Source organism: Camelus bactrianus, chromosome 14 (genome assembly GCF_048773025.1).
Source record: "Camelus bactrianus isolate YW-2024 breed Bactrian camel chromosome 14, ASM4877302v1, whole genome shotgun sequence".
Lineage (NCBI taxonomy): Eukaryota > Metazoa > Chordata > Mammalia > Artiodactyla > Camelidae > Camelus > Camelus bactrianus.
In genome coordinates this window covers 62,798,681-62,826,307 of record NC_133552.1, presented here as the reverse complement: position 1 = coordinate 62,826,307, position 27,627 = coordinate 62,798,681, and the positions used below count along the sequence as shown (strand labels likewise).

At 41.0% G+C, this 27,627-nt stretch overlaps 1 protein-coding gene and 1 non-coding gene across 4 annotated transcripts in view; both read left to right on the top strand.

Moving 5' to 3' along the window:
- Positions 1 to 15,314: 15,314 nt before the first annotated feature.
- The window catches only part of NALCN (sodium leak channel, non-selective), a 265,363-nt gene continuing 253,050 nt past the window's right edge, over positions 15,315 to 27,627 (top strand). For 2 of the 3 annotated variants that reach the window (XM_074378486.1, XM_074378485.1), the window contains exon 1: positions 15,316 to 15,431. The gene's annotated coding sequence lies outside the window, so the exon portion shown is untranslated. Of the gene's footprint in view, positions 15,432 to 27,627 lie in introns of all 3 variants that reach the window. The other variant, XR_012511758.1, reaches the window with a different exon arrangement.
- Positions 21,663 to 21,738, top strand: TRNAV-GAC (transfer RNA valine (anticodon GAC)). Its single transcript has one exon. It is a non-coding gene; the product is annotated as a tRNA-Val (tRNA).

The window sequence follows — 27,627 nt, the reverse complement described above, 5'->3', positions numbered from 1 at the left end:
CCAAATTCACCCTATTCTCCTCCAGGGATCAAGCATGAGAAAACAAAATGTGTGATTACAGTGTCAGTGGCACTGAAAAACCATCATGTGCCAGTCACTTAGTATGTTCTATCTCCGATTGTGACGCTAACCACACATTCATTTAGTCATTTAGCAAATACAGGTTCAGCATCCATCGGATACCAGGCTGTGTGCCAGATAGAGAAGATACAGCAGGGGATTAGGGAAACATGATCTCTGCTCTTGGAATCCACTGAGCTGGTAGATATTCATCAAAACAAAACCACAAACACAAAAGGAGGAAAGATTGCAAGTTACTTCCAGAATAGTTCAGAGGCACCTGATCTAATCAATGTGGTGCTTGAGCTAAAGGCTGAAAGAGAAGTAGAAATGAATCAGGGTGGAAAGGAAGGGTTGGAAGAGAGTGGGGTAGCATTCTTAATCCCATTATAAAGATTAAGAAACTGAGGGCAAAAAATGACCTCTTGCTGGAAAGTGACTGACTTGCTCACATTCACAGGGGAAGTTAGAGTTCAGCTAGAAGCTGGGAGCCCTCAAAGCCCACACACAGCCCCCTACGCTGTGTAGTCAACTGGGAAGGGGCTGTGGAGGGCTTTATGGAAGGGAAGCAAGATTCTTCCTTTGCTCTGAGAAGAGCTTTAGATGCAATAGATCCTTGTGAATTAGAACCATCCAAGCTGTGTCTCGGGCCTTTGAAATCAGAGATAAGTTCTAACAGGATGGGCTCTCTCTCCCTGTCACTTACCTGAACAGATCTAAGATCGCCCCCAACATTTACCTGCTGGGACAAGAAGGCAAATGGAGGTCCCCTGGACAGAGCTCACCTCTCTTCTCTTGCTTCCCCAGACTTCATCTGTACCAGAAGGGGCTCTGCCTGGGACACCTCCCAGCCCAGGCAGCTAAGCCCCCTTCACAGGCTGAGGCTTTGTTAACCCTTCGGCCCAGGCATGTGCTGACTGGTGGTGGGATCTGCACTGGGAGAAGAGACTGGGGAGAGGTGTACACAGGCCAGAGTGGTCCGGGCAGGGATTCTGGAGTCCTGCATGTGCAGAATGTGGTTTAGAAGGAGCAGTGAAGGCTCTGGGTTGGCAGGTGCCCTCGTCACATGAACTATGCATCCTGTGGGGGAGGGGTGTGTCTGGAGGAGAGACGGGGGGGTCACTAAACCAGTCAGTTCCCATGTGTGATCTGTGAACCAGAAGCATCAGTGGCACCTGGGAACTCATTAGAAATGCAAGTTCTCAGGCCCCACCCCCAGACATACAGAATCACCAGCTACATTTTAATAATATTACTGAAAACTGTATTTGGACATCATATTTGGGAAGTTTTACAAAGCACAGGACCCAAGGCTCACTCCTAGTTCAAATTCTGCCAACATACTGCTTCCCGGCCACGTGTAACTCTGTGAGGACGTAGGAACAGGCTCTCTTGCCAACATCTAAAAACCTTGGTGACTCAGAGAATATGGGAATCGTACAAGAAAAGCATCAATTCCAAAGCCTCACTAGGAATTTGCAATGAAAACATGGAACTTTTAATAAATGAGTCATGTATTACTTTTTGCATATTTTCTGAGGGGAAAAAAGCCATGGAAAAGGGAACTGATGTTTGAACATTTCTTGCATGAATTAAAACATTTCTTTTAATTGGTGGTATTTTCATACCGATTAAAAGGAACGTTATCATTAGGAGCGTGCAGCTGTGGAGCAAAGATAGTCTGTCCTAGGTGACTGAAAGCATTTAAACATTCAGATCATTATATCACTGTGACTCAGAAATAAGATTCTCAGTAAGATGAAATAGTTATATTGTGGCTGACCTGGTGACTCAGTAGAACGTCTTGGATCCACACAAACTCTGTCAAAATAAAAGAAAATAACTTAACATTTTCTCTTTTTAGCAAACTTTTATTTTATTTTTTTTTCCTCTGCCAAAGTACTAAATGCCTTGGAATGACCTACTTTCTTCCCTCTCCCCAACGGCAGGAAACTCAAGGACACACGTCTCTTGAAGACAAATGTAGGAAGGACCCAATTGCTATGTGAAAGGCCCTGAGTTCCTCACCTACACTGAAGACCCCGTGACAGCTCTGGGGGCAAGTCAGGGGGGGTCTCCTTAGTATCTGGAATCAAACTCAAGGGAATTGAAACATCTGAGTCCTTGAACCTAGTCCTGGATCCTCAAGTCACAAAATCATAGATTCTGAGATTCAAGGGATATTTTCAAGTTCATCTAGTCCAAAATTAAATTTATTGACAATGTACAACACACCTGCCAAATGATTAGGAACTGAGTCTACCCAGTAAGAAAATGAAAACTACGGGAACACATCCCTACCTGAAGGCAGCTCTAAAATTTTACCCCTTGGTTCCAGATCTACTCTAAAAGGTCTTTCAAAATAATGTCCTGGCCATGAGTTGCTTAAAATATTTTAAGATATATAATGAGTATGATCCACAGTCCCACCACCTGTCCACATAACACCCAAATAATTCTACCCTTGTCAAGATAAACATCCTCATTTCCATCACCTCTTCCCTGTGTATTACAGCTTTGAGCCCCCAATAGCCTGGTTTACTGAGTGGCTTTGCTTTGTCTGGTGTGGATGCTTCTGCAAACCATGGCAGGCACCACTGAGACCTTAAGGCAGATGTGGATGACTGGGTGTGGAATTGTTGCTTTGGAAGCTAGCCCTGTACAGGAGGGCAGGGAGAGACCAAAGAAAGATGCAGAGCACTCCAGATTGGTAGATGGCAGGTGTACTAGGCAAGGGAACATATATACAAGTCTGGTCTTGGGTGATGCAAAATGAGTAGATCTCTGTCCCCGCCCAGCAGAATCTTAAAAGTTTGTACAGAGGCCTTAACAGAGCTCCGGAACATACATCATGGTCCAGAGGGTCTCAATGACACATTGCTCTCTCAAGACTGCGCCCTTAAAAACAGTTCTGACTGCGGGAACTCCGGACACAAAATACATTCCAAGGACACAGGAGGAGCCTCTGATTGTCCAGGACCAGCTCATGGGTCGATCGGTGGTCAAGTCCTCTCCATGATCTCTTCCGACAGAAACAGATAGGTGTTTTCAACATTCTTATTTCATATACTGTATTTCTGCTAATAAACTGAAAATCACATTGACTTTTTGACTGTCTCATTACTCCAGTCTTCTGCTTTTAGAAGTGCCCCAAATAGAAGTTGATATTTATCTTTGTTAAATTTTGTTTAGCCTCAGTTCTTTTATCCAGAAAGTCAAAATCATTATAGATACTGGTTTCATATTTCTCTCACCTTTTCTAAAGTAAATATGATGTGCCTTTCTGTATCTTTATCCAAATAATTGATAAAGTAGTGGGAAAAAATTAGACTGAGGGCCAATCTTAGTTGAGACCTTCCTTCAAGACAAAAGCTCATGTTGAATAAGAAACCCAACCATTTACCTGTGTACTGAGTTCTATGGAATCAACCTGTATCTTCATTTTGTTCACAAGAATGTTATGAAAGATCCCACCATTTTGCTTTATTAATCTTAGTCTACCAGGTAAAACTTGGGCTTTTATGTCTTTTTTTCCAGTGCCTAAAACAGTGCCCAGTACGTATTATATACTCCATACACGTTTCTCTTATGAATAAATTAATTGGAAATGATATACAATATGAATAATAGATCTAGGAGTCAACAAAGGATACAAGTGGTATAGTGGATTTTGGATCAGCTTTCAGATGACATTTGCAAATTTCGTCAACAGATATTTGCTTAGAGAATGATTAAGTGAATGAATGAATGAATGACTTTTAAAAGTTTAATACACCTTGATTAGATTCAATAGTTTGAACTAAAGGAGAGTATTTCAGGTTTAATAGAAGGAAAGAGTTAACACCAATGTTAGGAGATAAATTTAGGCTACTAAAATATTAAAATTCAGCAAGAAAATTGTATTTGTCATGAAAAAAAATCAAGAAAGCTAATGTAGAGTCAGATAACCAACAGCTCTTCCCGAACTCCCCATTTATATGTGTCACACTAATTGTTGAATCACTTACGGTCAAGTTTGCAGTTAAAAAAAAAACTCAATTTCACTCAAAATCCACTTGGATAATATTTTCAGCTAAAAGGAGGTGCCCAGGTTTTCAAACAGTAAAAGGTATACACCGAAGCTTTCAGGAAGGCTAAATATTCCCGGGCAGCAATAAAAATAAGTTTAAATTTCCAAGAAAAAGGACTTTTCAACTGGGCCAGGGCTGTGGAATAAAAAGGTGTTTACTTAACATCTTTTCCAGACATCAGTGCAGAGCCGGAGGCATTTTTTTTTCCTCCCATGTAGTAAAAACACCTGGAAATATTAGGCGCTTCTGGGATAAGAACTAATCTCTCAGTCTTCTGAGTATTTTTGCAGTTCCCGTTGATGCTGAAGGGAAATTTTAGGAGGAAAAAAAATGGAGAGATTGTTTTCATTGACTTCAGGGCAAAAAGATTTATCACTTCAATATTATTTTATCCCGACTAATAGTCTCAAGTCTTAAAGTCATGCTCAGCAGTTAGTCAATTAATAACAACTGGGGGATACGATCAGGAGCGGACAAGTGCAGAGAACACTGAGCTATTTGTTCAGAGAAGGGTCTCTGATGCTGGCTCCGCCGTCCGCTAGCTGCCTGATCTTGGCCAGGTTCCTTAACCTGCTGAATTTCAGTTTCCAAAATGACATGGTCGAAGGGAATGTTGGTTTTCTCCCATTCTAAATTTCTGTGATTCTATTTTCTTTGTATATTTGTCCAAAGTCTTCCAGGAATAAAGGAGGGATAGGAATATATAGATGCAAGCAAATGTAAACATATATATTCACTTACATATGCACGTATATTAGAGACGGAAATGATGGAAACCAGTGTTTAGTTTCCTGGTAATGGGCATTTAGATAGAGTTAGTTTATGTAGTGTAAGTTTCCAAAGGTTAAAAATATGTTTCATTCATGCATATATTTTATTTGCACTGGTGCCTTTCCCACTCGGCTGGCTGGTCAATAAATCTGCTCAGTGGCTTCACCCCTCAGCTTCCTCCTCATCACAGCACTGCTCAGGGTTTGTGTGCAGTGTATACAGCACACTACTCCATTTTACAATTTTTATTTACACTACCATTTCCATTATTTTCAGTATTATTCCAACATGAGTGGAATCCATTCTACATAAATCAGAAGAAAAAAAAAAAACCCAGCAGACTAAAGAGAGATTATCTAAGTGAAGAGAGATGCTTGGCAGGTTGGATGCTGGCACTAATCAGGGACCCTGAGTGTGTCGTCTGAGACACTGACAAGTGTTATGGTTAATAGCAGTGTATAAACGCCCATATCAGAGAGGAACTTTTTCCCACAATAGTACACAACTTTTAAACTGAAATTATAAGTATAAAAAAACAGTATGTGGACTTTGATGTACTATGTGGACTAGGTAGCTTATAAACATTTTCTTACTGTGATGAAAGTTGCCAGCAAAACCTTTTATTTTCATGAATGAATGAAGAAATTCAGTCTTATAGCAATCTCATCTGACAGAAGCCTGGTAATCAATCTAGATAAATTCCTGTGAACAGGATAGGAATTAAATTGCTTTAGGAAAAAGGAAAGGGGGTAAATGAGGCCAACAACCAAAAAGAAGAATTGCTGAGTAGCTGAGTGAGAACCAAAATGGTGAAGCCACTCTTTGAAGAGAGAGCAGGGCATCATTTGTCTTTGAGGAACTCAGTCAGTTGCATCCCCTTTCACCCTCTGCTTTCCTCTTGACCGTGGCAACGCCTTAAACTTGTCTTACCTTTCAAGCTCTGGATGAAATGGTCAAACGACTCATTCTTTTAGTTAATTCTACCCCTACCTCAGTTGCTTTGGCAGTGTAGATTCGAGTGACACCTCACTCTCAACAGTTCTTGACAACCTAAATATCTTTAATATTTAATTTAATTAATTAAATGATCAGTTTTTACTTTTTATTGTGTCTGCTCTTCCAAAGCATGATTGCAATGGCTTAGATGCCTAAGTTCTTTAAGATTGATGAAGTTACAAATAACTGAAAAATCAAGCCCATTCACTTTCATTGAGAACCAATGATGTGTCTGTCATTTTCTGTGCCACATGTCATCAAATATGACACCATCCATTGTTAGATTCATTATCATTTTATGCACCAATAAGGAAGAGAAAATATGGCCAACTAACCTGTGATATGTTTTTCAAGCAGATGTTTTATTTTATATTTACTGAGAGAGATCTTTTTAGTTTATTTATGTTTAGTTTATCATATCTCTATTCTTTAAATCAAAAGGAAAACACAAGTGAAATAAATTGGTTGAGATAGTCCTAAAATTCCTTTTTATCCACTATTCTATCCAGTAAAACAATTCACTATTCAACGTGGAATTTTATGACTGTTTTTCATATCACATCATCTTCTGTATCATGAAGTGTCAACAATGCCATTTTACTTAAAACAATCTATAAAAGAAGTCAAACTCCTTCGGTGCTGAATTATTTCCATGTTTGTATAGCTAGCCAAATTTTGGTCCCAACTCCTAGAATTTTGCTAAACTCATCTGAATCACCAAGATCCACACCTGGTCACCACACCCACTGAGTTCCGAGATTGCTCTGCTACTGGCTCCAGGATTGTATCCCAGGAAGCTGACACCACTTTTGCAAGTTTCATTTTAGAGCTTCGATGTCTGAGCATCATCATGACTGCCTGGGTCAACAGAGACTGCAAGATGCCATCAATTGCTATTGATCTGATTTCAGACTGGTAAGAACGCGAACAAAATGTTTGCCTCTTAGCGTCAGCAATAGGTGATATTTTATCTTACTTAATCTTGACAACAACTTCAGAACGTGGGACTGTGTTGCCCACAAAAGTCAGACAAATTAACCAAGATAAAAATGTTAGCAAATTGTAGATACAGCATTTGTACATAAAGACAGTTGCTTCTTTTGGAACAGAATTGGTTTTAGGACAAATGACAAAGAAGGTACACTTTGTCCTACACTTTCCATTTTCCACTTCAGTTGTTTTCTTTCTCTTTCCTGGCCACTTGTTTGCAGGTACTCAGTACTCTCTGATTCAGCTTGAACACTGGCTCATTCCTATACCCATCCTTTAGCACCATTTACTGCCTGAAATCACTCAGCTAGTCATGAAAAAACATTTAGGGTCCATCTATTAATCACCATAAAGAATGATATCAAGTTTGAGATTCAAGAAAAAAATCCCCACAAGGAGGACAGATCCAAGGGATATTTCTCACAGTTTCTACTATTTCTTACGATTGCAAAAGTGATTCCTATTCTGTCCCTACAGGGGTACTGTGTTACATGCCTCCATGATTTCTGACATCTTGTCACGAGTGCAGAAATGGACATACATTGCTTGGCACTCCCTTCAAGAAAAGACTCCTTAACCATCTGGGTGGGGGGTAGTTGGCTGAAGGTCACCAGCTGTTGGTCCTTTCAGAGACTTACCGCAGCTTTCCAGCCAAGGTCATGGCTCTTCTCAGGATGGCTGACCACTAGTTGCTGAGGGGAGTGGTGTGAGAGTCCAGCCATTTCTGCTCCATGTGGAATCCCTAAGGGACAATCACTGCATAAGAGCCACCCGTGGGGCTGGCATGGAGCAAGGTCAGGTGGGCAGAGGAGTCGGATGGCTCCCCTTCCCCAAACTTGCTTCCTCCATTTCCCTTCCCCAGGTGTTACTCCCCTTGAAACCTTCTCTACTCCTAATTCCTTTTCAACATTTGCTTCCCAATCTGCAAAATTTTGTTTTTCATCCACTTGAAATGTCCTCTCTTCCCCTCCATGCAATTTACATCTTCCACATTTTAAAGGCTGTCTTTAGTTCAGTGCCCTTCGCAAGTCTGTTCAGTCTTCTCCAGCCCATGTAGATAATCTTGACAGCTTCAACTCATATCAGAGTTATAGTGACAGCTATTTAGCTAATTCTTGCATCGTGCAGTAACTGCCTTCTATGTGTTGGCTGTGTTTTCTCAGCACCTTGAAGGCATCCAGCATGGGTGGCAGATGTTACTGGTGCCTTGCCCAGGCCCCCTCACATTCACAGATTCTGTTGGTGTAGGTGGTGTGCCTCCGGTAAACGTTCAAAGGCCAGCACTGGCTGATCTCCTTCAGGGCACTGCTATCAGACTATTATGACCATATTGTCAATACGTGTAGAGAGTCAGAAGTACCTGGATGTTTATTTATATTCCCTCCCCTTCTCCACTTGCCACCCACCGCAACACGTACCCTCCTGAAGCCATTAACCAATTGTTATTATGAGTGAAAGCCCAGAAAATTTGCCAAGATGTAGACATCTTCGTGGTATAAGTTATAATCCAGCATTTCCCTACATAATCGTGTTAAATCCTACTCTCTGTAAGTCTCATGTCTCAAATGGCTTATCTTTTTCCTCTCCCTGTCCTGCATCCTTGTGGCTCTCCCCCGGGAGCATTTTTTAGAATTAATTGCACACATATTCATCACAGTGTCTGCTTCTGGGAAATTGACACTAAGATAAAGTATCATATATTTCCTGGGTACTATCTGTAGCACCTAATGGTATGTGGAATATGTTAGTTTGAGCCATAAACTGTTGCTGTTATTCAACTGTTTATGAGCAATAAAGATGGTTATTTCTAGCGGCCTAATAGTTGTGATGAATATTGAACGATTAAAAGGAAATGAATTACTTAATCTGGAAAAAAAGTAGATTAGGCTAGACTTAGCAAACTGCCTTTGTGAATTTAAAAATGCATATAAATGTAATCATCATCATAATAACATATAGGCATACACGCAAATACATGATGGAATTCATGATAAGCAACCATTTTATACCCACTTATAATGTGACAAGGGCAGGAAATCGGCTTAAATCAAAGAAGATTTCTGGTGACTTTTAGAAAAATGAATATACCCTTGGATCACTGGAATGCTTTTAATAACAAGAAAACCATTGCTGGAGTCCACAATTTTAATTAAAAAGATTCATTACATCAATGGCTTAATGTTATATAAACATAAATACCGGATCATGTCTATAATTCTTATTTTGTTATGCAATGCTGTGAAAACTTATAGATGAAACAGTTTTATAAATTTTTCCACTAAAGATTCTTACGTAAGAGAGGCAACAATATTTTTTGTGTAACTTAAAGTATCATCTTGTCTAGATGTAGACACAAGATCCAATGGCCTCTGAAAGCTTTTTCCAGTCTTACAATGTGAGAATGTGTTGCAGACTAATGAGGACATAACTTATTCAATATCATCTTCTATTTTATTTTCACACTGAAGTAAGAAGCTTCAGGTCCCTGGTGGTTTAGTAATTAGACACTATCACAGCTGTGTTTTGAGATTGACTTCTGGTCAGGGAATGGAAATTTTTCAATTCCTAGTATAAAAATATTTGATTGCCTCTCTAAAAATACCTATTGCATCAAAGGGAAAATTATTCACACAAAGCATTTAAATCTTGAACAATTAAATTTGCGAACTAATTGGTATTTAGCTAATTTACTAAACAAATGCTGATTGAGCACATTACTGGGTAAAAAGTACTAGACAAAGTGAAATAAGGATGCAAAGGCTTGTGAGGTTAGGTTACTCTCCTTAAGGGCTTTAAAATCTAAATAAGTAGACATGTGTTTATAAATAATTATCATAAAAGGAAGCATGAAAACAAGAATAGGTTAAGACTTGTTTCAGAAATCACCCTCCCTGGTAAGGACTATTTACCATCTAATAAAAAAAGTTTATTCTGTGGAGAAAAGCTGTAATATCTTGTTTTGGTCCAGATATAAAATAGCTGGTAATTGTAGATAAAACTCTTTTTTCTAGTTGTTAATTTGCTCCAGTTCTCTGTTTGTGCTTTCATTGGAGGCCATCATTTAAGATAACATTATAAGATCTTTTGATTTTGTCATTCACAGCATTAACAGATTGAAGGAGAAATAGCATGTTTATCTCAATAGATGTGGGAAAAGGTTTTTTTTAAAAGAATGAAAATCATTCAATATAAAAAGACAAAACTTTTAATAAACTAAGAATAGAAATAACCTTATCTAAAGTTATCAACCAAAAAACCTCCAACAAGTATCACACATAGAGGTTAATTAGGGAAAGCTGTTCCTTTGAGATCTGGAATGACCTCTGTGTCCAGTATTTCCAAGTTGGCCAGCACAGAAATTCCAGGAAGAGAAATAAAATAAAGTTGGAAAGGGAAAGACAAATGGTCATTTTGCAAAGAAAATAATTATGTATGTAGGAAATCTAAAAAGAAGCTACATTAAATTTTCAGAATTTGCAGGACTAAAGTACGACAAGATTTCTGGACTCAAAACCAGCGAGGAAGAGAGTGAAATTTGCGACCTCCAACTCCAGCAGCACGCAGAACAGGACGTCGTCTCGGATCAGCGACCCGGAAGCAGGGACCGAGACGTGGACTCAGGGGCACATGATTTACCCAAGAGGTACTTCCAGGAGAAAGGGAGAATTGGTCCATCTCAACAGAGGCAAGAGGGACAGCTTTTTGTACAAAAATGTTCATTCATCACTGGCTTCAGAAGGCCCGTGGGGTCGGGGAGAGGTCATATCTTCCCGTTTAAAAGAGGGCCATTCTCTGCAGAAGGAGAGAGGTTTGAGAAGTCAACACTATTCCTAACAGCACTGGGGGGGGGGGGTGTCCTGGCCTGGATAAGGAGGCTTTGGATGTGGCATCAATAGTACCCAACACTGTCCACCCTTTGCCTCTCAGTGCTACTCAGATCCACTCGCTTCTCACATTACGTCTATTCCATCCAGGCACAGTTTCTCTAGTATTCTGGTTGGTCCCAGTCTCTCGAAATTTGTAAGAGGAGAATTAGCAAGGTGAGAACGGCCGCATGGCTACAGCTGGTCCCAAGCTGATCCCTGGTGCTTATCAGCCTTCTTGTCCACCAGGCATCCTAGACCCCCTCCTCCTCAGGAAGGACTTTTGGGTGCTTTGCCGTACAGAGTGCTCCAGCCCCAACAGCCTTGAGAGGTCTGTGCCCCTGGTTACTAAGACATTTTACACAGTAAACGAGGTATTCAAGGTTATTTTCAGAACTCAAAGCTTTACTCCTATCTTGTAGCAGATTTTATTACTAAGGACTCAAAATATGCATCATTTGATTACTGTTTCTCTTGAAACATGACCTTTGTTTTCAGAAGTCCTCCAGTTCCTTGCGGTGATTGACTCCGCCGCTGCTAGGGACAGCGAGACCTCTGTTTTGCTCCCCACAGGAGTGTTTAATTGGCACTATTGTTTATTCCTAATTTCATGGTCTTTCTTTTTTTCCTTCTAAAATCGAGTTTTCCTTGAAAATACCATCTTAAAGTAGAACAAAATGATAAGTTAGGAATTTTTTCAATTAACCCATAAAGTAGGCATCACACTTTGGTCTACACAGTATGATTTTCTAAGTCCAGTTTGTCCTCTGGAATCTTTCCCATATCATTGGCAGTTTCTTTTTCTATAAGAGAAATTAATTGCATTCCTTGCCCCTGTATATTTCCATCCAGTTTAAGAATCGTAGCTTCTGCCTATTTGACTTTTAACATTGTCTTTCCTTCTTTTATCTGCTGCTGAAGGATAAGCTAAGCCTATCTCCTACCTTTGGCTGATTTGAATGCAAAGAGGAAGTAATGACACATTAAACACCCACGTGACAACCTTGCAAAGACCTCAAATCTTACTCAGCAGATGGTCTTTTACACCTAGTTGCACTTAACATGTTTTTAGTGCTTCAGGTAACAGGCTACAACCTAAGTGCAGGGTCTACTCGGATTCCAGAACTGGTTCAGTGATCACTAATGAGGGATGTGCACAGGACCAGCAGGAGAGGGAAGAGAGCAGGCGAGTCCATTCTGGTCTATCAGGCAAGAATGCTTGTGAATCGGTGCCAACTACGGGAACTCTGTTGCTCAAAGGGATTCCTGCTTTATTAAGAGAGTTTCTCCATAGGTGCACGTACCCACTCCAGAGACACTGAGAATCTTCATGAACGTATATAAGATCACCCAGGTGATCTTTATTCTCAGGAAAGTTTAGGAAACAATGCTTTAAGGAAAAGGATGTGAGGTGTCTTCCAAAACCTCGTAATATTTAAATGATGAATGAATGTTTTGTGGTTGCCTGGAAAGTTGATTCATGTAGTGACAAGGACACCCCAGAGGCATCAATATCACACGTCCTGTTCGAGGTATAGGAAACAGTGTTAAACCTCTTCCAGGCCCTCCACCCTCAAAATGCTGCTATTCTGCCTAAACTAAATTCTGTACCTGCTAATCCATGCTAGTGTGTTAGCAAGCAACAGATGCCTCCTGGTTAGCCTGTTTCTATTTTTAAAGTCTTATTTTCCCTGCCCAAAGTGTCTCTAACAGAGGAAATTCAATCATATCCATATTTGGTGGCAAGGGGGCCATATGTGAGCCCTGAAATCACACAATATAAGCAAAATGTGTACAGATTAAAGTCAGTCTTAAAAAGGGTCTCAAAAATATTAGAGCATCTGGACTAGTTACCTCCATGTAATCCCCCCATAAATCTGATCTAACAGAATCCTTCTGCAGTTGAATTGGTTCCTATATTCCCAAGAGCAGGCGGCACTTCCCCCACCCACCACGGAGTTTTAAATTTCTCTTTTAGCAGGGATGTTGTTTTCTCGGCTACTCACTATGGTGTCAAATGAAACACTAATTTTTGGTGGAAATAAACAGTAGGGACAGATGAGTTCATGAGAAACAAATATCCCATTTAATCAAATTCTTACTAGCTTGCATTTCAGAGTTACTTCTATTTCAAAGCTCTTGCTGGACTATGAACACAATTTTCTGTAATTCACGGTTTACTGTCTTGATTGCACATTGGCCCAGCTTCATCCTCTGTATTGTCAAATTCCTTCTATTTGACTGTTTTCTCTGTCTGACAGTGCCCCTTCTCTGATCTCGCACTCTTGAATACAGATTTAACTCACACCCTCAGTGCCTTCTAGGGGTGGGCATTGGAGTGGACTAGAGGGCAGGGACAAATGAGAAGTTTGTCTCTGGGAGGCATAGGACTATTCCAACTGCCTTTGCCCTGTGGAAATGCAAATCTCACTCGGCCAGATCTTCTTATTTTTTTAAATAATAAACTAAAAATCTCATGGTTTTCAAATGCTGGTAACTGATTACAATTTGTCAAAAATATTTTGTAAGCCAAACAAAACACACCTGTGAATTATTTTGAACCCATAGGGCAGCAATTTGCTTTCATTATATTATAGCAATGGGTAGCGTTACAAGGCCCATTAGACCTGGAAGAGATGCTCGCCCATCCTCCCTAATTTTACTTATAAGAAACTACAAGGATAATGGGCAGGTGGAAGGAGTGATGTGATATTTGGGACAAAAGTGTCTGCCTTTTAGGATGACTGTCGTCTCCAATACACAGGGACTTCCTACAGACTCCAAGACAGGAGTACTGAGTTTCTCCCACTGCTTTGTGGAAGCCCACGGGTTTCCCAAGACTTTCTTCATCATCCATGGGATTGTTTGGCTCCTGAGCATGAATTATAGATACTTGCATTGTAGTAGTTCAAATATGGACAGAGAAGGATCTGAAATGCCTGGTTAGTGAGGAGTGGTGCTGAGACTAGTAGAACTGCTGGTTTTATCACCTCATTCCAAAAGTTTGTAAATATCTTGGTCTTTGTTTCATTACTATGATTTTCTACCTGATAATTCTAACTTGACAAATTCCAAAGATATAGCACTACATATATTTAATATACAGAGGGAAATAAACTAGCATTCAGATCAAACGATTAAGAGCAGTGACTTAAGATGACTAGACAAATTGGTAAAGACTTTTCTAAACAAATTATTTATAGATTTGTTGAAATTACCTTCCATTTTGTGTTGTGAAGAATATTTCCATACAATTTCATCATTTGTTTAGAACTTAGCTTTTTATATAGTTGATCATTCTGAAATCTTCAGAAATTTGAAAAAAAATTCCACATGGTTCTGTATTTCATGAAATGCCAATTACTTTTTAATTTCCTTTAAATAATACAAAAGTGTTAAGATTGGCTTAATGTGAATGGATTGTACAAAAGGTTTTTTTTAGATGATAAGTTAATTAAATATACAGAACCAGACACTTTATTTTTAAAATGTGTGTATGTGACTTTACTTCCATCCCTTGGACTACGATTTTGTAATAGGGAATTATTCTTTGTTTAGAGGTTCTGATTTCTCTTCTAGAGGAAGTCTCCTTCAGTTTTCTCTCTCCTTGTATTTATGTGCTTGTGCGTGTATGATGTGTGTGGGGACCACACATGAGGACTAAATTACTGTCAAGAATTCCTTGGTGGGTTTAATATCTAACTACAAAGCAAGATGTCAGCCCCTGATTAAACTTTATAAGAAGTGCGACTAAGAGGGCAGATGTTCCCTGGGCCTGAGCAAGGGCGCTCAAGTTTCCAAGATTTCTCCAAACCTGCTCTGCCAGAAGCCCCAGGAAACATCAGATTCAGCTTCCTGTCCGGGTATCCTTATGGCACCTGGAGGTGACCATCAATCTGTGAATGGACATCCAGCCTCATCCATATAACAAAATATTTGAATGTGACGGGAAAATAACATGCTTAGGAGCTATGATAAACGTCACCGATGCCCTCCTGATCTAGCCATTTCACACTTAGGAGTGAAACTGGTCCGCATCCTCAGACACCGCAGCCGGGAAGACAAGACCGCACAGACACACGCACATGCACACGCACGCACGCGGGCCCTGCTGGCCTCTCTGCGGTGGCCCCGCGTGTGCCCCGCGTGCGCCCGTCTCCGGTGCACACAGCCGCACCGGCGAGACCACGGGAGGAGCTGGCGGAGGAGAGCCCAGCTGTTGCTGTGAGGCTGACGGTGGCAGCCAGAGCAGGAACCTGCTCGCACCGGCTCCCCACCCACCGCAGCGCAGCCTCCTCTGCCTTCTCCTCCCTTCAGCCCCAGCTGCATCCAGCATCCCAGCCCCCGCGGCAAAGCCAACTCTGATTTAACAACAACAACAAAAAGGCCCAAAGGAAACAGCCCTCAGCCCTCAGCCCCCAGCCCGCCCCCGCCCCCGCCCCCGCCCCCTTCCCGGCGCTGGCAGGCCGGGCCGCCCGGGTGGCAGCAGCGCCAGCAACGCCGAGCGCAGAGCCGCCGCACCGGCCGGGAGGCGCGCGCCCACGGAGCCGCGGGAGGTGAGGGGCCGCGTCCCCGCGGTGGGTGCGCGCCCCGCCCGCCGCCCGCCGCCGCCGCCGCCGCCGCCGCCGCCGCCGCCGCCGCACCCGCGGGACCATGAGCGCGCCGAGCACGGGGGTTACAGGTTGGTCACGGCCGCCCGAGGCCCGGGGGCGCGCCGGTCACCCCGGCCCAGGCCGAGGCCGGCGGGCGCGGGGGACGAGGGCCGGGCGCGGGGAGTGAGGGGGGGCCGGAGGAGGCGCCCCAGCCTCGGCGGGGACCCAGCGCGGGCCTTCCCGGCCTCGGAGGCGCGCGGGTGGGCGCCGGATGCCCGGGGCCGCCAGACCTCGGCCTGCCCCGCGGGCACGTAGGGGACAGGTGGCTGGGGGTTGGGGGGGCGGGTGCGCAGCGCGGCCGCGGCCACGGCTGCACCGGCCCCTCCGCTCCTCAGGGGTGAGGAGGACGCGCAGGTTGGGGGGCCGCCCGCTCCCGCGCGGTCCCGAGGCGGCCTTGCCCACCCGGCCCTGTCGCCCTGCGCGTCAGAGCCCTCGGTTTATTCATTGGCCTGCTTGAGCGGCCGTCATTAGGGGCCACGGGGCCAGCAAAGTAGTGTCCTGCCAAAGCCACGCCGGTTTTGTCGTACGGCCCTTAAGAGACTAGTGTAGGTGGGCCCAGACGCTGAGCAGGGTTTTCTCGAATTTTCCTCTTTCAGGATAGTGTGATACCTTGAAACTCAGGTCCGGATAAACGCTTGAAATACCGTAGGGTAAATCTTTCCATTTCAGTCCCAGCTGTTCAGGGAATATATTATCAAGGCTCTGGTTCAGGCACCCCCAGGTTCAGGCCTCGGAAGGATGTGTTCTTAATCTCATGTTTGTCCGGCCATCAGCTAGGCCTGGATTTCCCTGGCGGTCAGAGGGAGTGGAGTCTCGGTGACCGTCTCTAAGGAGGCCAGGGTTGGTGAAGACCTTTAATAAGGATCAGAAATGAACAGGTGGCTATTAAAAAAAGAAAAGTCATATATTCATAGCTCCAGCTGTGACTTGATATTAAGGAGGAGAGGAGAGGGTAGATTCTAGAAGTTATCTCCAAGCCAGATGTACACCAAGTTTTCTTTTTTTACATTCAGAGATTAAATTTCAACACTTGCAAATAAAAATCGTAGCTTCTCAATCCTCTATAACAACAAAAACGCATTTCCTAATTGGTGGGCTTTCATTCTGTGGGACTTTGACCCAGCTATTGTTAAAACCAAAGTGAAGGCAGTGTCAGGCTTGGGAGAAAAATGAAAAAGTGAACAGGCTGGTTGGACCCCCTTCGCGTTGGTAGAAGAGACATTTTGGCAGAACAGGCGTGCGGTCACCGATAAGGATACTAGAGGCTCCGTAAAAATTGAAGACAAGTCATGTGAAATGGTGGTAAACCTATGGCTATGATGCGCAAGATAGTCAAAAGAGGAAAAATAATTGTACTTTGAAAGAAAAAAACTACTCGAAATAGTACCATTTGCTTGCAGTTTAGAGAACTGAAGTTTTGTGTAGGATTTTTTTCTTCTTTTTTCCAGTACGGCATTTCTTTGAAATGTGTTCTGTTTGCTTCTCTTCTCTTCCGGGGTACGTTGTGAATATGTGTATGTGTGGGCACGTGGGCAGGCATGGATGTATTTGTTTCAACCTTTATCAGTGATGCTGGGATAATTTCAGGATATTCGTGGCTGTGTGCATTTATCCCAGAGAAGAGTCACACGTGGATTTCAAGTTTGTGAAGGAAAAAAAAAAAATCAATCTCCCCATAACATTCTGTCCTAAAGTAAGCCAGGCACTGGGCCAGGGGCTAGGGGTTCAGTGAGGAAAAGATACCGACCAGACCCTACGAATCTGCCAGGAAAGACAAATATTGAAGTGCATAGACAACCATATAGCCTATTTTCTAGTTTTGGTTTGGAAACGATGACCTTGAGCTTAAAGAAATTATGAATTGCTCCCTTCCAAAATTATTTCAGCATTTTAAAGCCTGACTCTCATGTTGTGTGATACCTACCTGTCACAAGGACTCATGCAAGAAGTTTCTACACCTTCAAAACTCTTTGTGTGCAAACATTTAACATTTTAAAATTTATCTGTTCAATTAAAAATATCAGACATGGTAGAAATGACAGAAATGATAGAGAAAGAATAAACAGCCATGGTCCCAACAACCTAACACAGAAGAGTGTACTGCCTGTGTGTTTTTAAGACTATACAACTTTGTGTAATTGTGGTCATGGTGTTGTGCATTTTGTCACTGGTTTTGCCATTTAGTTATTTCTAATAAGCATTTATTATATGCTTATTTCTCATAAGCTTTGTTATATGCTTATTTCTCATAAGCCTTTTTTTCATATTTCTCTACAGTTTTCTTCTTTAAAAAATTGTAAATGACTATGTAAGACCATACCCCATGAAAATCACCTCACTTGTACAGACACACCTCAGTCGTTGGACATTTGCTTTTTCCAACTTTTCATCATTATAAATAATGTCCCATTAGATTGTTAGTGTATAGAGATTTATTTCTGCTGGATGTTATTTTTTCACGATCAATTCTAAACAATGATGTTCCTGGAAAAAAATGGATTATCTAAATTACTATGTGGATATACAGTATATATAAGTTATATGGATATATATAATATATATTATATGTCATGGATATATACGTATCTCCAAGTTGGTTTCCTAAAGATTATAATTTTGAATAAGATGCTTTGTATGCTTCCTGAGGTAAATCTGCCTTCTTTTTAGTATTTGTGGATTCCCTTCCCTCTTTACAGGAATAATAGAAGATAAAATAATAGCTTGGATCTATGAGCTATGCACTGTATAAAGATTTGACCTTTAACAAATTCATCTGAAATCCAGATGATAAAACACACCTCTTACAGTAAAATCAAAGTAGCAATGCTAGAAAAGTTGTAATCTGAATAAGTAAATGTGAGGTCTTCTAGGGAAAAAAACAATTTTTTGAGCTCAGGCATCTAATGCTGCTTTTGGACTTCCTACCCAGGCTTCAAATAAATGATCAAAGGAATTTATATAGTGAGAAACCTGAACCCTGTAGGTTCAGGAACAAGAAGACCGTTTGCTCCTAGGCTGTATGAACTCCAGGGCCTTTCTGGTAGATTCAGTACAGATGGAGCTGGACTGATGGAGCTGATGGGTAAAACTAAGGCTCTGGTCACAATCTTCTACCTCAGAGATTTGCACAAAAAATAAGGAACAGAGCTTCTGCAGAAGCCTTTAATATGAAGGGGTAAAGGCTAAAGTCGGAGAATTTTCTTGGTAAGACAGAATTGCTTAACTTCTGAAGTAATTTCTCCACGATACCCCAGGGCGAGGGAAGCCCCACCGAAAAGAATGTGCTCAGATGACAGGGACTGACCCCAAGGGTCCAGAGGGAGAGGGCAGGACTGGGGTTCAAGGCGGGAGCCCAGGAGAATTAAAAGTATGGAAAGTCAGAACACTGCAGCCAAGGGAATCTTTTATGTGGAGATCAAGAGTCAGACTTATCTCCAATTATGCAAAGGGAAGAGATGAAAAGAGGTCTTTGTTTGGGGCAAGGATGCTGTGTATGGAAGACAGCCAACACAGACACACAAATCAGTGGTCTTTCTGACAGGGAGATCAGAGCAAATGGAACACAGGCCTTGTTCTAAGTGACATATCATAATTATTTTCCTTTCAATGAAAAAAAAAAACCCACAAGTATGCAGATGAAGGTGGGTTATCATGGACCAGAAAACAATTAATTGAAATCTAGCATCAAATCTAGCCTGGTGAACACTTTGAATTTGAAAAATAAGAAAAAGGAAAATATTCCAGCATTATTTTGCTCAAGTGGAAACAAACTACACACAAGGGAAAAGTTAGACTGGCTTCATTCTCTTCTCCAAAATTAAAGCAGCAGGAAAATAATATACTGGAAATGTGTGATTCTGAAAAATACCGGAAGACCATTCTCTTATGGTACGAATATGGCTCAAAATGAAATATAAAAAAGATGAAGAAATACATACTAGGCATGTGCTACCAAAAAAAAAAAAAAAGGTGAGGTAGAATTATGTAAAAACAGAACAACAGTTCAAAAAGTAATTAAATGAGAAAAAAAGACCTTAAAATAATAAAAATTACTATCTTTAATAAAGTTCTAATTACAGGCTTTTTATTTATGTATGCTGATTATCCCAGCATTATTCTCTAGACAGCCACCAGTACTCCTGTGTGTATTCATTGTGGACAGCATGGTCCTTAGAGGCAGTGTTTCCTCAAAGGGGTCTGTGACCTACAGCAGGATGAGGAAGCAGCATTTCAGCTTAGGAAATAAAGAAAACAACAAAAGAGAACTGGAGAAGAAAGAGGAAAAACATGAATGGGTTCATGATAAGACAGAAAAGCTTTAGATCTGTTATAAAAAAAAAATAAAAGCCAGCATTCCAGTCTTTAAGGCCTCTTAGTCTACAGCTGTCCATAGGAGGTGTCAGGGTGACCCGAACTAAGGATGAGGTCAAGAAGGAGATAAATAAGAATGAGGGCCAGTGAAGGAAGGTGTTGGGGAAATTGGGTGTGAAATTCTAAGGATGAGAAACTGGCATCAGACTGTCATCATGGAAATGGAGAGGTGGACGGTGGAGATTTATCAGGGAACAAATCCTAACAGATCTTGGTGGCTGAACCAACAGAATGAAAGGGAGGGGCGGGTGAAGAATGAATCCAGGACCTTGAGCTCGGGTGATTGTGGGTATTGTTGGTGCTATTTGTGATGCGTTCGTAGAACGGCTTATTACTCCTTTAACTTCGGTTGACAGAATTTATAGGTTAGATCCTTTGCTTCATTATTTCTTTATCTGTTCTTTATTATTATTATGAAATCCACAGGAGATCAGCTTCACATATCCTCTTTGAAGTAGAGGAAGGATTTTTTAAATGTTTTGTTATTTCTGAAAAGTACAAATTATGGAGGCCTGTGTCAGACAAGATACAAATTTGTATCAGACAAGATACAAGTCAGTGATGGCTTAAAATACTATCAAATATGTGTTTTAAAATTTGCCTGTGGTTAAAAAAAAATTCAAGTACGGAAACTTCTTTAACTATTCCTCCCAGGAGCTAAAGCACAGAGATTATGATAAATATTGTAAATAAGGGTTTAAAATTTCAGAACTAGAGCTTGTTGAATTACTCTTTCCATTTCTCTCAATTCCGTATGTCAGTACTTTAAGGAGAAAAGAAGCTTTAAACTCCGGGGAGCCTCAAAACAGTTTTCTACTTTTTTATTAAGTAAAAATTTAAAGCAGTGTTAAAAGCTAATTTGTTGAACTAGACAATTTTTTTTGCTTCCTTCCTTCAAGAAATGAATAGCCATTTTAAAGGTATATTCTAGGCAAGGAAATTATTGTAGAAAAGTCAAGGACAAACCAGATTTCTTAGTTACCTTCTCATAAGACAAAAATGTTTTCTTGTGTATCATATGTATCCATATAGCTGTTTTTTTGAGACAATTCTGAAATTCTCTGATGACAACTTAGATAGTATATACTGTATATACATTCAGTTATGAATCACATTTTTTGTCCTAGGTGTGTATTTTGCTTTTATTGTTTATACTAATCTCTCTTATTTTTCCCCCAATCTGGCTTGACTATCAAATGTAAACTCTATAGGTGTTAAAACTTTACAGATGTTAAAATGCTCTTCTGAGCATCTAGACCACTGATACCATCACTTTTGGGACCAGTGCTGGGATGTGGGGAATGTTGTTTAAAAACACCATTTTTCATACTCCACCCCACAGGGTTCTGATTTAGTGTGTCTGAGGTGAAGGATGCCCATGGTCGAGAATGCTTACCAACCTCCCTGGATGATTCACATGTTAGCGATCTTTGGAAACTACTATTTTAAACCATTCACCTTCTTTGTCCAAGTTTTGTGAATTCGTATTACAAAAATTATACAACCACACACATGTGAATTAATAGTTGCTTTTGACTTCCCATACTATTTAAGTGCAGTGTGGAAGGGGTTAGAAAACCGCTGTTTTAACTGTCCATCTTCTTTGCCCAACCTCTGCAGATCCATCACAGCTTAAGCAACTTCAGTAAAAAAGATAATCTCCTTTTCTGATTTGTTACAATGCTTATATGATAGTAGCACTTTATTCAAATAAACTGCCTGTCAATGAACTGCCATTAAAGGCCCTGCTACTTCCTGGAGGAAGCTGGGCTTTCTTACAAAGTCACACTACCAACCTGCAGGGATTTTTGGTTCTGATGGTCTTTTCTCAGCTTTTTCATACACCTACCTTATACCTAGAATAACTCACAAAATTCAAATTGCATGGGATAGGAGGATACAGCTCAGTGGTAGAGCGTGTGCTTGACATGCACAAGGTCCTGGGTTCAATCCCCAGTACCTATTTTTAATGAAGATTTAAAATAAATAAATAAACAAACCTAATTACCCCCCCTAAATAAATAAATAAAATTGTACTAAGTAAAGAAAATAAATTAAAATTGCATAAACTTTCTAAACTTGGAGTGAAAGGCTAGGGCTTGTTGAAAGGATTGACTGAGTTTTCTGAGTTGAGGTGGGAGAGCGGCCTCTCTGGCCACATGTGGGAGCTGATTGCCTCAATGTGTGATCAGGACAGAGATTTAGGTGACACAAATACAACTCTCCTGTCCATCCCCTACTGCTGGGCTGTTTTAGTCCGGCAGGCAGGGTGCAGTGACAAAAAGCTGTTGGGATATCATTGTCTCTCCTGAATTCCTTTACCAAATCCATTGACTTGTAAAGATGAAAGAAAATTCAATTTTCACAGTCAAACATGAAATAGAACAGAATCCTTGATGAAGTCATGACACAGTTTTGAGGTATTGGTAGAAAAAAAACCAGGAAAAAAATGCAACTTTCCTTTGGGAATTAGGAAGTAGACTCAGTATAAAAAGTAAGGAAGCATTTTCTGTTTTTAATCAGTGTGTTGATAAAAGGAAAAGAGGAAAGAAGAGCCTGTGCTTGGAGATGGCCCTTTGACATGTTTGGCTTCCCCTGTTTGGTGGCCCATCTTGGGTGGCCCTTGCAGTCCCGCTGAGACGGGACCATGTGTCTAACACTCTGCTTTTGCAGGGCGTAGATGAGTGAGCACCGAAATGAAAAATGCATTTGGGGAGAGAGAGGCAGAGAGATACAGGAGAGGCTGCTGCTGTGATCTGTGCTCAAACTTTAATGATGTCTTAGTTCTCCTGCCAAAGTGATGTGCTCTGCTGCGTGGCTAAGGCAGACCTAGGACTCAGGCAGCTGCTGGCCTTTCCTCCAACCACAAGGACTCGATTAGACAGAAGGATGCATCACACTGTGCCCACTGAAGTTCCTGAGCAGAGGATACTCAGGGAACAGGAGTTGCCTGCCCCCAGGCATCGCAGGCTAGGTCCTGCCTTGTTCTAATTTAGTTTCACTACTCAGATTTGGGAGAGGCAAGAACTTGGAGACTCCCATCTCTGTTCTCTGGGAAAAGAGAAAGGTCTATTGGCAAAGCCCTGGAAAGGTCAGATTGAAAGATATGGACAACTGAATATCATGAGGGTAAAGGTCAGAAAGTGACCTTGGGTAAGGCACTTACCCTCCCTAAACCTCAGTGTCCTCTGTAAAATAGAAATAACAGAGACACCTACTTCCCTAGGACATGGGTGAAGTGTATGAGATAATCTACTCAAAGCTCTTAGCCTCACACATCATAAACCCTCAGAAAATGTCAGGTATAATTTGTTATGCGTAAAAATGGATGATTTTCATATTTTACTTGCCTTAAAGAAATTATGAATGAAATTCATCATTGAAAACATCTGAATTGTATGAAGTTCCTTGAAGTTAAAAAGTAAGAGTCAAATTCTCTGCCCATTCACTCCCTCCCTCCCCTGCCTCTCTGGTCTCCCAATAACATTCCTTGGGTTCTAAACTTGCTTCCAGTTTATGTGGATCTGGGCAAATGTGCCTCAGACTTTTAATCTGTACAATGGGGATAATACTGAGAACTGCTTTGAAGAGAGATTAAGACTTTGGGATAGTGCCTGGCACAAAGCCAGCTTTCAATAAATGTTTGCTCTCATCTTTCAAGTGAAAAAGTGAATGCATAACACTTAAGCTTGATTCTCTTCTAAAATTATGTACAGTGGTTGATGGACCACCACCCTACCCTAAGAGTTGATAAAATGCATGAATTATGAGCAGCTTCAAGAATGTGTCAATAAATTTTATCATTGGCAGCCTCTTGGAATGGAATCTATTGCAAACTCCCAGACAGAGCAGAAGTCCTTCCCACAAACTCCACAATAGGTATGGAGTCATTCTCTCTGAGAACATCCAGAAAGGAGTAGGCCACCTCTTGGGATGGCCAACACATTATTATTGGAAACTTTTAGATTAAACAGTTCTTTTGTTGAATTAGCAGCTACCATTTGCTAACTTCTGATTGGTAGCGTCTGTTTTGTTTGGATTTCCTTGCTGGAAGAACAAAGAAATCTACAGGACAGAATCACAACCCGATGGTATTCTGAGCTTTGGATTTGAAGTATGACAGAAGGACTTCTCTCAGTAGATCTCTTCTTTCCGCCCTAATACAGTCTCTGCAGAAAAGCGTACGCTCCTTCGCCCACATGTGATAAGTCAGATCTATTTTCTAGTTTTCATATTCTCAGCACATTCGGTCAAGAATTTATGAGACTAAAACTAACTCTAGGAAACGAAGAAATCTGTCATCTTTGGGTAGTGAAGACAGCTGTCTCTTTTGTACATGATGTAAGGTTATCAGACGGGAGTTAGAAAATGCTTTTTTCTCATCTTTTTTTCAAAATTTAAAGAATCAATGATAAAAGCATTATGGAGTATTTCTAGGATTCACCCTCCAGGACAGAGGCTGGATAAATGAATAATGACTTGGGAAACCTGAAAGCAACATTTAGGTAGATTTGATGAGAAGGTTGATGATTTCTTGCCAGAAAAAAATAGACACATTTTAATAAATATGTGGCTGGAATAACTATAAAATGAATCCCATAATACAATCGGATTCAGTTTTAGGAGATGAGAATGTCTGTTGAATTTTCACAAACAATAATTGATGCCAAGAGAGTTTAGAATTACCAGGTTGTCTGATTAGAATATGTGGGAAAGTATTCTTCTTATTACCTGTCTATTTTATAATATACTTAATTTTTAATTTAATAGTTCTGTAAGCCACCTCGTCTTGGTTCCTCTCCTGGCTTATCTCTGTAGCTAAGTTTCTTTATCTTTGGAATGGTTCTTTTTAAGAACTGAAAGACAAGATATACGACATGCTTAAAGCCAGGCCTGGCACAAAATAAGCCCTCAGTAAACATCCTTGTTGGCAGGAGTCTCTTTCTACATGACAGTCAACATAATCTGGGAGGAAGTCAGCTGGTGAGCTCACTGCTTTACCATGGGAACTTCTGTATCTTCCAAAGCATTTCATCGCCTTTGTGTGTGTGTGTGTGTGTGTGTGTGTGTGTGTGTGTGTGTTTTAAGATTTCTCAGTGTGTGTGTGTTTGAGGACTGTTTTCTTCTTTATAAAGCATTCAGACTAGGGAATACCTATTCAGTTTTACTTCAAATTCTGTCTGTAACACTTTCCCTGAAGCACTGTTGATTGTTAAGTTGGAAAAGCAGTTACTGAGCATCACTGAACAGGAGACCCGGCGGTTGCTGGAATCCAGTGTGGGAGGTACCCCATGCCAGGCTGTGGAGGCTGCAGGAGGGGAGCCAGTGGAGGGGGGTGCAAGATGCCCAGAGAGCATGGGACACGCGTCTTCGGTACCCACAGCCAAGAACCAAGGTGATCTGGGCTGGAAGAACTAGGGGAGGAGTTTTAGCCATTGAGCTGGAGTGGAAGGACGCTCCGCGGGGCGGGGCAGAGAGAGATGCAGTCATCAAAGGAGTTGGAGGAGGGGCGAGTGCTAGGGAAGCCTGAGGCAGAGCAGAAGGATTTGGGATAACAAAAAACAAGACAAAAATAGTGGATTTTTTCCCCCTAACTTAAAACCTAAGTTTTATGTTTATGCATATGCATAAACATGAACATAAAATGTATAATGCTGTATTAATTTGTTCCAAATGGACATGTCCTCTGTGGGAAGAAAATTTGGCCAGACAAAATGAACAGTATAACTTTATGAAAAACTAACTTTTGACAGTTCCAGCATGAGGAATACACATCCCTTTTTGTCTTCTAATTGTTATTACGATGTGCTGAAGCACAGCGGAAGATTTCAATATGGATATGGGAAAAGGCAGGAAACTGTTGTTCCAGTATAAATATCTGGTGGTTTGTTGTTTTGGGTTCTGTGGCTGTTTTTAAAAAAAAGAGGAAGAAATAGAAATACTTGAAATAAGAATTGTTCATAATGCTCAAATAAAAAAATTGTTAACATTGAATTCAGTTGTCATCCAAAATACACAGTAATACCTTTCTCAACTACAAATTCAAGATTGGTGCCTGGTCTAGAAGATGTGCTTGTGCCTGTTTACCTGGCAAGACTTTGCACACATAAGGGTGAGCTTAGGAGACAAGAAAGACAAGGAGGGGTAGCTGTTTGAAGGTAGTATTTGCTCCCAGTTAGGTTTTCTGTGCATGCATATTTATTGACAGAGATTTCACAGGAATACTGCTAGATGAAAAAAAAAACACTGATTACAAAACAATATTTAAGCACAAATATTTAAAAACTAATATATGCATGGAAAAAATGCAGTATATGGAAAGAAAATACTAAGAGATACACTCCTTGTCCCTTTGAAGAGTAAGCGCCCCAGCTAAAGGACATTTCAGGAGGAGACGGGATATTTTATTCTCACTCTTGTCTGCAGCGCTTTGCTGATAGGCTGGCACAACGCACATGCTCAACAGACACTTTGCCAAAGCAGCTGAGTTCCCGGAAGTGGAATTCCTGATGGGTTTCACTTTGTTTTCCTTTTTTTTTTACTTTCTGATTTTTTTTTTAATCACAAATTCATACAGTTTGTGTAATGGAAATACAAATAAAATTATTTTCTTTTAATTTAACGTAAGGTTTAGGTATTTGAGGTCTAGGAAAGGACCAGTTGGTGGTGGTCCTGCTCGTCGTGGGCGTCTCATCGTGTCTGGCAGCACAGATACCAAGGAGCACTGGGAGTCAGCTGGTTAATCGGAGATGGTGTGGAGCTAACAGTAAGGTAGTGAATGGACAAGAAAACCGTCAGGTGGAGGTTGCAGAGTGAGCGCATAGTGGGCTGAGGCTTAATTAATGAGCTCTTCTGCCTTTTAATGAAACACATCTGCTGTGTCAGAAGCACAGGGCATTCAGGAATTCTAGGAGGAGAGAGACCAAGTGTGTCTTGTTAGCACTAAATCCACATCACCTAACGCAATGGTTTGGGTGATTCTTTTTCTTTTTTTCAATGAATGTATTTATGCAAGCATAAGTGCGAAGCCTCTGCTGGCAGTGAAGGCTCCTCTTCCAAAGACAAAATGGAAAGCCTGGAGTGAGAAGTTGGAGGGATATTATTGAAATTTTGCTTTCTTAATTTCCTTCCCAAATTGTGATGGCAGTGAGATAAAAGGCCGTGGTTAAATGTGTGCGTGTCTTAACTAGGACGGTAGAGAAATGATTCTACTTGAACTCATAAAGGCTCCAGAGTTTGTGCACATCACCGACCAGAAGAATGGTTGACCTGGATGTGTCCCAGTTGTAATGACACCTAATGACTAAAAGTAAATCAGTGACTTCTGTCTTCTTTGGGGATTCAGAGAATAAAATAGATGCTGTAGGTCTACTGGAGGTATGTTTCTCTTATCTATACTTTTTTACTGAAGTAGAGTTGATTGATCATGTTGTGGTGCACAGCATAGTGATTCACTTACACATACATACATTCTTGGTCATATTCGTTAACATGTTAGGCTATAACGAGATACTGAATATAGTTCCCCATGCTATACAGTAGGGCCATATTGTTTCTATTTTATATATAGTAGTTAGTATCTGCAAATCCCAAATTCCTAATTTATTCCTCCTCTCCTCTTTCCCCCTGGTAACCGTACGTTTGTTTTCTACATCTTTGAGTCTGTTTCTGTTTTGTAAATATGTTCATTTGTGCTATTTTTTAAGATTCCACATATGAGTGATATCATATGACATTTATCTTCGTCTCTCTGTCTGACTTCACTCAGTATGATCATCTCAGTTTTCATCCATGTTGGTGCAAATGACATTATTTCATTCTTTTTTCATGGCTGAGTATCTTGTCCACACTTTG